The sequence below is a fragment of the Anomalospiza imberbis genome, unplaced genomic scaffold (genome assembly GCF_031753505.1).
Source record: "Anomalospiza imberbis isolate Cuckoo-Finch-1a 21T00152 unplaced genomic scaffold, ASM3175350v1 scaffold_492, whole genome shotgun sequence".
Lineage (NCBI taxonomy): Eukaryota > Metazoa > Chordata > Aves > Passeriformes > Viduidae > Anomalospiza > Anomalospiza imberbis.
This window is the reverse complement of record NW_027100101.1, coordinates 36,468-45,373: the sequence shown is the minus strand read 5'-3', so window position 1 is coordinate 45,373 and position 8,906 is coordinate 36,468. Positions and strand designations below refer to the sequence as shown.

The 8,906-nt window shown below is 45.5% G+C and overlaps 1 long non-coding RNA gene across 1 annotated transcript; it reads left to right on the top strand.

The window, feature by feature from the left end:
* The first annotated feature begins 11 nt into the window (after positions 1 to 11).
* Positions 12 to 857, top strand: LOC137466990 (uncharacterized). Its single transcript, XR_010995358.1, has 3 exons — positions 12 to 121; positions 396 to 452; positions 726 to 857. It is a non-coding gene; the product is annotated as an uncharacterized lncRNA (long non-coding RNA).
* Positions 858 to 8,906: the final 8,049 nt, after the last annotated feature.

Sequence of the window (8,906 nt, the reverse complement as noted above, 5' to 3'; positions counted from 1 at the left end):
TCCTGCCGCTCTCTCCAGCTGGAAGAGGACAGGAGCCAAGTGGCCGAGCTCCTGCGCCGGGCCCTGCCCTACCTGCAGAGCCCACAGGAGCCCCTGCGAGAGGCGGCCGTCAGGTTCATGGGTGAGCCACGAGCCCGGGCTCCCTCCCTGCCCCGCCTCAGCTCGGCCCCAGCCGCGGCTGCTGCCCCGGCAGCGCCATCCGGGCCCGGCGCCGTGGAGCCCCGCCCGGCCTCGGCGCTGCTGCCGCCCTCCAGCAGCCGTGCCCTGGGGCGGCAGCGTGCGGCAAGGGCCCGGGCTGAGCGCTGCCGGGCCACCAGGGCGTGTGGCCACAGGGCTGGCAGCGCCGCTGGCAGGGAGCTGTGCCGCTGGGGCCGTGACAGCCTCTGTGTTCACAGGCATAGCCAGGCAGAGCTTGAGGGGACAGCAGGAAGAGCTCCAGCTGATCTGCAATGGTGAGTGTGGGCAGCGGGCTGACAGCGGGAGCTGGCGGGGGGAGCTGCGAGCTCTGCCCTGGCTGCAGAGGGCTCTGCTCCCTGTGCGGACGAGGGGTGCTGTGGGCAGAGCACACAGAGATTTCAGGGACACGTCGGGAGTCCTGGCAAGTGCCTCCCAGCTGATTCCAGTGTCTCCTCCTCCCTTCTGGGTGGGATGGCCCTGTTCAGAAGGTCTCCTAGCATTCCCACAGATCCGGGATATGACCATATCTCTGTTGCTTTCTCTTCCAGCCCTTCAAGCCCGGAGGCAAGATGCCAGCCCATCCTGCTCTAACCTGGAAAATCAAGCCCAGTTTCCCCAAAGAGCTAAAGAATTAGGGACATCTTCTGGATCCAGTGAACCAGTGTCCCAAGAACACACCACTGAAGGAGACGTTGAAGAGAACGTTGAAGGAGACATAGAAGGAGACATTGAAGAGGACATCAGCTGTCAGTGCTGCTGGAACTCCTGGCATAGCTGATGCGGGACACAGTTCTCCTGCCTTCAGCCCTCTCCCTGCCTTTAGATTGCTCCCTCCCTCCAGCCCCCAGAAACTGCCCATCCCCTTTTTTTCTCTCCACTATTCCTCCCTTTTGATAGCTCTGCCTCACCAGCCCTCAGCCTATCCATCACCTTTTTTTCCCCCCTCCACTCTCGCTCCCTGTTGACGGCTCCCTACCTCCAGCCCTCAGACCCTGCCCATCCCCTTTTTTCCCCTCCCACCTCATCCCTTGGTTTCGTCTTCCATTAATAAAGAGTTTGGCTTCTTCACTTTGCCTCCATCTCTGTGGAGATGAAGTGGCACAAATCCCGAGCCCTGGGGCACACAGGCCCCTGCTGCTGTTCTCTTCCACGCCGTGTTTTGTGCACACACACACACAGAGGAACGAGGGCAGATCAGGCTGGAAAGGTGCCTGTGCTGAAGGTGGAGTTCCACAGGGCTGTGGAGTTACAGATCTTGCTGAGCACCCTGGAGCCCCTGGATTTTGGAAGAGCCAACCTGAGTATGCTCTGAACCCAGCTGTGAGGGATTCCATGGCAAGCTTCTACGGAGGGCAAAGGAGCACATTGGGAAGTTTGGCTCACTTTGCTAACATTTTAAAATAGGAATGGAGATCTTGCAAAATTCTCCAAGCTGGGGGCTTTGCCCATCCCCACCAGTCAGGCAGCTCCCAGCTGCACCAGGCTGTGGCTTCAGAGATTTTCCAGCAGGAGATGCCCCTGTGAAGTCTAACAGATCCTGCCCTTGAGGGACTGTGGGTGAAAGAAAGACAGAAAGAAAGAAAGCGAGAAAGTGAGAAAGACGGAAAGAAAGACAGAAAGACAGAAAAAGAAAAAAAAGGAAGAAAGGAAGGAAGATAAAGATAAAGATAAAGATAAAGATAAAGATAAAGATAAAGAAGAAGGAAGGAAGGAAGGAAGGAAGGAAGGAAGGAAGGAAGGAAGGAAGGAAGGAAGGAAGGAAGGAAGGAAGGAAGGAAGGAAGGAAGGAAGGAAGGAAGGAAGGAAGGAAGGAAGGAAGGAAGGAAGGAAGGAAGGAAAAAAGAAAGAAAGAAAAAGAATGAAAGAAAGAGAGAAAGAGAGAAAGAAGGAAAGAGAAAAAGAAAGAAAAAGAAAGAAAAGGAGGGAGGAAGGAAGGGAGGGAGGGAGGGAATATTTTGACTCAAGGAACAGAATCAAGTCAGTCCAGCAGTAAGGGAAAGAACTTAAAGTAGGTCATTTGACATAAAAGAAAAATACATGCAAACATTTTGCAGTGTGGCAGGCTCTAATATGAGCTATTTTCATTTCTAACAATTCATAGGCAAGAGATTGACTGCCAGTACATTATAAACTTGGGATCATCAGCAGTAGCTCCTGAGCAGTCCCATAACACTTCCACGTCGGACTTCATCTGGTGTCTCTTGGAGATTACCTGAGCACTGCTGGCATTCTCAATATGCCTATCTTTTCCTGCTTTGCTCCTGGAAGATATAGATGTGTGCTCAGCATTTTCTCTACACACCTAGTTGAGCTGACCAAAGTTCTAGAATAATTTTCCTGCAAAGCCTTTAGGTCTATTAGAAGGAATGCTTCCCTGTGAGGGTGGGCAGGCCCTGGCGCAGGGTGCCCAGAGCAGCTGTGGCTGCCCCTGGATCCCTGGCAGTGCCCAAGACCAGGCTGGACAGGGCTTGGAGCACCCTGGGACAGTGGAAGGTGTCCCTGCCTGTTGTAGATGTCGGCGAACCCAATGGGAAGAATGATGATGTCTGACTTATTTCAGAAGGCTGAATGATTTCTTTATTATAATTATGCTATGATACATTAATATACTATATAAAAGAGGATACTAAAAACTACATGCTACTCTCTCTAACTATCCTAACTCCCTCACAACTCGTGACCCTGTTCGCCAGAGTCCAGACACAGGCGGATCTGATTGGCCATCAGGCCCAAACAATCCACCATGATCCAACCAAGCATTTGCTCTAGGTAAACAATTCTCCAAACACATTCCACAAGAGAAAAACAAGGAGCAGAAACAGAAATTGTTTTCTATTTCATTTCTTCCTGTGCACCTTTACAAAAATCCTGAGAGAGAGAGAAATGTGCTTGCCACACACAACTGTGAGAAAGTCAGAGCTAGAGCTGTGGCAAACACCGAGCTGAGCTAATTAAACAGGGGTTTTGAAGAACCCCAAACTTTACGCTTTTATTTGGACCTTTTGATGTCGTACCTGGTGCTGTTTCACACCACTGGGGCTCCAGAGAAAGGCAGGAGCTGCTCCCCTGCTCAGCTCTGAGTTGAGTTTGCCATCTGATCTGCTGAACACACAGATAAAAGTCCCTGCAGACTTTTCTCCCTTTTCAAGTGCAGCACTGTAACTTGGGAAGTTCTTTCATTCTCAACTCTGCTGACGCAAGAAAGTGGCAGGAATATGGCAGCTTTGGCTACTTTCCTTTTGTAGCTCTTTGTAAATAATCGTTTAATGCTAACAAAACCATAGGTATTTTCATTTTGGATGGAAAATCATTCCAGTTATAGAAAATTAAGGCAACGCCTTTCAAAAAGTGCTACTGACCACTTGATTTTTCTCCTACCCTGCCTTTAAATATTGGTAAATAGTTACCATGCACAGGTATCGGATTCTCCAGGTTTCCCTTGTTACACTCAAGAAAAGCCCAACTAGTATGAAAATGGTGAAGTTTAACAAATATATTTCAATTTCCCTGTGAGGTGCCATTCAAAAGTGTTAGCCAGTCATTTTTTAAAAAACACTCTTGATATTTGATCTTCTTGAGTTTCAGTTACATATGAAGCTGGAGAGCCAGCAGAAAATTCTAAGTGGAATCTGAAGATTTCTTAAGTCAACACTCATTTTGGCAGGAGCACTTTAATGCACAAAGCTGAAATCCTCAGTGACTCTCTCCTGCTGATATCCCTGGAGCAGCCAGCACCACGATTAGCACAAAATCAAAAGCCACCTACAGCAGAACATACAGTTCTGCAAAAAAAAGGATGTGGACACAAATGCTGGAAGTGGTGTAGGCACAGTGGCATCAGCCAGGGCAACCTGGTGCTGCTCCAGCTCACCCCTGGGATGAGCCAGGCCGTAAGAGAGAGATCTCTCAGGGAAAGGAGATGTTGATAACAAAGCAGGTCCACATCCCCAAACCCCTGCTTGCCAAACCCTGCACCTTGCCTTGCTGTGGCAGGCTTTAAACCCTTCAGTGCAGACCTACAAACATTTGTGGCCCGCGGCAGCCTCGCTTTGAAGACGTCGCTTTCCCCGGCACCCTTTTGTTGGTGGAATCCGTGGTTCACACAGATTGTGTTTCCACCTCCATGGCTGGAGAAGCCCTGCAGTCAAGGCTGTTCCAGGAGCAGGGAAGGAGGCTGCGTTCCAGGAACTCACTGGAATTGCAACAAAGCACAGCCCTTGGAAAGCCTACACAGCCCTGGGCACCGACTGTTTTACAGATGCCCCGTCTTTGGATGGCAATAGACACTTGTTTTTATCTTTATCTTTTTTTCTTCCCCTCTCCAGTAAAGTCCCAGACCTTGGAGCACAGGCTCTTCCTCCTGGGCATTCTGCCTCCTAACTCCTGGGTATCTCCCCAGCTCTGTCTTTTTTAAGCACCACTTTCTCCTTCTGCTCTCTGGAGAGAAAAACGCCATTGAAATGCAGCAGTAAACTCTGAGCATCACAGCAGCCTTAAAAAAGCTGATTTCCATTTTCTTATAACACACTTCTAAACCTTGTCCGCCCTTCTTTACAAACTGTTTGGGCTTCTATCAGTATTACTTAACACTTACTAATAATAAGAGTGTTTTGTCTGCACCTTTTTAATTACCCAGGACCCCTCTCAGTGTTATTACGCTTGTCTTGTCAATTAAAAGCAGTGAATTTTATGGCTGGTTTTGAATTTTTTTCCCTATTTTTCCAGTGCAAATTTAGTGTAGTTCACATTACTACAAGCAAGACAGTTTAGCTGTTTTATTTTAATATTTTATTCTGCATTTATAGAATCTTTAACTCCATAATGTGGAGACAGGTGGCATTCCTTCTTGGGCTAACAAGGAATAAAAAGGACTTCATGCAGAGCAAAGTGCCTTCTGGAGGGAAAATAAAACATTGAGGACAACAATGATAATAATGTAGGAAAAAGTAAAAATACCAACTTTTAAACCTGTCAGATAAATCTGCACTGCAGTTCAGAAGAAAAGGCAGGCACTAGCTTTAGTCTTTTATAAAACTTGTAAGTCTGATTTTGTTGTTGGCCATGGTAAGTTCTTCAATGTGTTGAGACATGAAAAGTCAAGAAAAATGCCAGAGTGCAAAGTTTGCTGCAGGGAAAAAAAAAAAAAAAAGATGACTCAATTCTTTGCCTCACAAAGCATGTCAAAGATGTTATAAAGTACTTACAGATGCTCAGCCACTCGGATTGCCTGGCTGGCCAAACATCTGAAACCCTGTAATTTTGAAGAGAAGGTACTATGCTTCAGACAATGAAATAATTTCTGTGGCAACAGAAAAAGAGAGATGCTTTTGAAAGGAAGAGATTTTAAAATCAGAATTTCAGTTGTGATCAATAGCTATCTAAGCCTAACACGGAAGTCAGCCTATTTTAATTATCATTTATAAGGAATGAGTCAATCCAGGCTTTTAAAGATAACCAGGTAATGGAATCAAGAGACAGAGCTGAAGGAAGAGTTGAAAACCTCAGGGCTAAACCCTCATTTCTCTAACAGACAGAATTTGGGTGAAACTACCATTTACATCAACAAAGACTCTGAAAAAACAGGTGCCTCAGAGTTTGGACCCCATGAAACAGAGAAAGCAAAGCCATAAAAGACCTGCAGATTTAATTTGCCTATTCTTTTGGAAGATGTGACTTCCTCTGCTGATCAAACAGAATATAGGAAGTTATGAGCAAGATAAAGTCATTTGCCTGGTAAATTTTAAGATCTGCCTTCCAATGCTAAAGCACCAGCTCTGCTGCCTTGTAATTCCCTGCTAATAAAAGACACGGCAGAGTTATGGATGTTATTACAGGCTAAAGTCAGTGACAAACAAATCCATGAAAAAGCACTCCGTGTATTTAACACCAAGATGGTCCCTTACAAGTCTTTCTTTCACCATGCCAAATGGTTTATCATGGTAATGCTTGGGCACGAAGGCAATTAAGAGGATTAGAAGTGCCTCTGGAGAACTTTGTGACACGCACATCTCCGAGGCTCTGCGGTGACTGACAGCATCTGGCACGGCTGTGGCCACAGAGCCACCACCAACAGTGGGGCATGTTCTGACCAGATGTCTTACAAGACATCAGCCAGTGCCAACACTGAAATGCTGACCTCCTTTCTACAGGCACTGCTGGCTAAAAAAAAAAAAAAAAAAAAAAAGAAGAAACCACAAAACCCAAAAAAACAAAACAAAACAAAACAACAACAACAAAAACCCCAAAACATTCAAACAACCAAAAAAACTTCTTCATCCAAGTTAAAACAGAAAATGCAACAAAATATCTTTAAAATCTCACCCATAATATGGATCTGTTGACAAAATTTATCCTGAGCTAGTAGTTGAGGTTGTAGCAGTTAATTCTGCCACCTCAGTGTATCCTGGGGAATAAAGCGAGTCAAGACTCCCTTTCCAAAAAGCCCTTGACAAAATATATACCTTTACCCTGAGTTTTAGATTTTCATTTAGAGTTTACACCAAGCTTTCAGGGCTTTTCTCCCCTAATTAATATCCCCTGTGCTGTCACTTACACAGGACCACAGCCTCCTGAACCACCAGTCACCACAGCCTTCATTTCCACCTTTGCCACAACCCTTGGGTGAAGTCAAGGCTTTGCCCTCCTGTCTCCCTTTTAAACCAGGACTAAAAATGCTTCTTCTCCACATCAGGGCAGCTTAGCTTGGGTGCTCTCAGATGCCTCTCATCCCTTAATAAGCACTAATTAATGGCATTTAAACCACTGAGATTTACCTTTGCTTGGGACTTTTAAACCAATCAACTCGAATTATTTATTTATTACCAACTCCAGCCCTGGCTCTGGCAGAGTGCAATGCTGGTGTTCCAAAAGGTGTTTTGAGGACAAAAAACTGAATACCTCTGCAGGGCTGCAGTTGCTCAGTTAATGTTCCTAGGGACCTAATGTGCTTTTCCTTTTAATAAAGAATATTATTTGTAGTTACCAGTGGAATTTGCTAATAAACATGGCTGATGATGAAATAGAACTACAAGTAAAATTAGCTTGTGCATTAAATTTTTGAAAACACATATTTTTGATAGAAAAATTTGGTAATTTTTACAGTTGCACGGAGGAAATTCACTGTGTTGATAAAACCCTCAGGACTTTGCAGAGGAGAAGAGCCTTTGGCTCCAAGATGCAGCAGCATTTAACAAGTATAGGACATCAGGAATACTCAATGCCCACAAAGGCCCAGGCAATTTAAACCCCAAAATTTTTCCCTTTGCTCTGCTATGGCTATAAAACACTTTGACTTTTTCCCCCCCTCTCAACATTTTTAAACATAACAAAGAAAAACAACTGTTTCAAAATTTTTCACATAAAGGGGAACATTATTATAGGCCATTCTTTTCTAGAAATCTTTTAAGTCTCATTCATTAACAGAATGAATCTGATCATAAGCTGGCTGACATACAAAGTGTTGAAATATGTCATCTTCCAACCATGCTTTGCTAATGAAATCTTGGTCCTAATTCAGGGATTTAACAGACTCCTAGAATCTGTAACAGGAATCAAACAACAATTGTGGTTCATCTGGAAAAAAAAAACCAGCAATTTCCCCCTTTTCTGTTGTGGGTTTGTCACTGTATGCTCTCCATCATCCATTTCTTTCCAGAATCTACTTTTTGATGTGGAGTCCCCACTTGGCCATCAATTTCAGCATTAAAATGCTCTGAACATGTTTTGCAGTTCCAATCCCAGGAAATGTTTTGTACTTTCATTCCCAGGATCCAAAAGGATTTAATAAAAAACTGAACAACTAAGCCTAAACAACCAAGGCTGGGATTTCATAAATAACCTCAAGGTATCTTTATGATGCCACCAACTTCTTGTTTTGCCCAGTCCAGTAACCAAAAGCAGCAGAGAAGTTTGGTAAATGCTCTGACTGTTGGAATTATCAAGCTCCAGGCTGCTGTGGGTAGATCACTACGAGGATGCAGGAAACATAATTTTAAAATTTTAAAATAAAATTTTAAAAAATAAAACTAATTAATTTTAAAAAATTAAAAATAACAAAATTATTAAAAATTAAATTATTTTTTTCAAAAATAAAAAGCTTACCCCACACATCAGTGGCCAGGGAAGCTCCTGCCCAGACATTGCCAGTTCAGTGCCAGCCCCTCACTGGGGAGCGGCAATCCCAGCCTGAAGCATCACAAAGGGGTACCAGACATGGCACTTCAGGCAGGTTTTCCAAACATCCGCAGGGTGTTTGGAAAACATCACACAGCTCTGATCCCAGCTGGACCTGGGACCGTGATTCCTGATCTCTGGGGTGAGCGCACCTGAGGCACAGCTCAGTGACCAGGTGAGCTCTGCTCTGTGTCCCCTCTGCCCCAGCTCAGTGTCCTTGGGCTCTGCTCTGAATTGAACTCCTGGAGAGCCCAAAGCAAGGACATCCATGGCACTGAGGGGGAGCTGGGTTTGGGGTCACACCTCAGCTGCTGTGGGCTCTGCCCCGAGCCATTGCTGCTCTGTGACACCCAGAGGGGTCACCCTGTGAGCCACAAGAGAGGAACGTGAGAGCCAAAGGTTTGTCCTGATCTTAGGAGTGATGACAAGTCTGACTTGCCCTTGGGCCAGACCTGACACAGAGTGCCAAGGCCTTCAAGCATTTGTCTCAAACTGACCCAAACTGAGGCCATCTGAAGGCAAAAAGCCTTGTTCAAATTGCCTTTTTAGGTTGTCAA